The sequence below is a fragment of the Ixodes scapularis genome, unplaced genomic scaffold (genome assembly GCF_016920785.2).
Source record: "Ixodes scapularis isolate PalLabHiFi unplaced genomic scaffold, ASM1692078v2 PGA_scaffold12__126_contigs__length_90152505, whole genome shotgun sequence".
NCBI classification, from domain to species: domain Eukaryota; kingdom Metazoa; phylum Arthropoda; class Arachnida; order Ixodida; family Ixodidae; genus Ixodes; species Ixodes scapularis.
This window is the reverse complement of record NW_024609838.1, coordinates 47197982-47199745: the sequence shown is the minus strand read 5'-3', so window position 1 is coordinate 47199745 and position 1764 is coordinate 47197982.

Here is a 1764-nt window from a genome sequence, read left to right as displayed (position 1 = left end):
ATTTCGTTTTTCTAAACAAACAACAACTTTACACACAAAAATACTGAACCTATGACCACTCTAAATTGGAGTTAGTCATGGAGATCTGGGGGATCAGCACTTGGTAGTGTTGTGAAAACGGAAAAGCCCCGGACCAGACCCTCCCTATCTAATCCGTCCGGCAACGGTGAACTCATTGAGTAGCATCGCCACATGGCTCCGGTCGGCTTGCCCAGAAACGAGGCGAGAGGCGACAAGCGGGTGCCGTGGAACCACCGTGTTGGCGTCGCCCCACCTAGGCGCGGAGCTAAGCCGGACCCTTCTTTCTGGCTGCGTTAACGCTGGTCCGAAACGGAGTCAGCCGACTCAAGAACCGGGAGGATTACCGGGCCAGGATTCCGGGTAACGACGCGCCAGCTGCGGGACCTCCGTGAGGGTGGGATTATCCCCGGACGCCACCTGCGGACGATCCGGCCAAGCCCTTTCCCGTGCCTCAACGCCGTCTGATGGAGGGGTCAGCACTACCACGGCCAACGTCGTCACCCGGCAAACACTGGACCCCTTGCTGTCGCCTCCTCGGCGCAGCTTTCGAGGGCAAGGGTGCCTCGGCGCCGGAGTGTAAATTCCGGCCACAGCTGCAGTGTGTGCATGTGGGTGTGTGCGTGCTCAGGGGATGAGTGGAGGCGGGGCCTGAACATGATTTGTTGGCAGCTCGGCCACCATTGGCTGCCAGCCGCGAGAGTACCGAAGAGCGACCCTATAAAAGGGGCAAACAGAATGTCGCATCTGTGCTCTCGGACGTTGTAAATACTTTGTACATATGTATTAAACGAAGTTTCGTTGCGAGAGACCCTCCCGTCTCGTCATGTTCCTGGACGGGAGTCTGCCCGCTGCTTCTTTCCTGGCCTGGCCCTGCGTGACGCTACCCGGAGAACCCCCTCGGCCCCAACAGTAGGTACGATAGTTGGAAGGTGTTCATGATCAGGTGGTCCCTTGCTTGCTCCGACCACGGAATTACGAATAGCTGCCGTTTGCGGAGCCTGTTAATTGTGCAAACACAAAAAACAAAATGTAAATGTTATTTTTTTTTTTTACAAAGAAGCATTTTAAAAAGTGCTCGATTAGCGTTGGCTTGTGTTTGTTACTACAGCCTTCAATTTACTCTTCTGAGTTAGAACAAGAGAGCAACCTGTCTTTTCTTGGGCACAACTTTCTGTGGCAATAAAAAGAAAGCTAGGAAGGGGGAGGCATGCAGTGCTAATGGCTCTATGTTAGCGCACCACATAGTTCTGAACTTCTTTTGATCTCGGTTTCAGTATGGGTTTTGGCGTGTCAACCACACAGTTGTTAGAGTGGATCTTTTTGTGCGAGGATCGCAGTTGAAGGAGTTGAATTGAAATTGCCGAGCATGCAGGCACATTCCCATCTCTTTATTTTTGGGTTACCCCGCAGTGCCCGAAGGAATTATTGCAGGAACGGGGGGGGGGGGGGGGGGGGGGTGGAGGAGGGAGGGAGGTATATAGTCAAGTGAAGGTAGAAATACACCCGTGCATATCTACAAAAAAAAAAAACGAGCAACGCACGTACACAGGGAAACACACTCAAAAACAAAAGCGAGCCCTGAATAAGATAAAACCACATTGGTTGCTCACATTCTAGTCACCTGCCAACGTTCCATGCTTTGGACGTAAGCCAACACTTTGACTGAAGCACTCAGTCAGACATACAAGGTATATTTTACCGTGGTCAATCTCCTAGAATTTTAGTTGTCTTGCAACTGAGGCA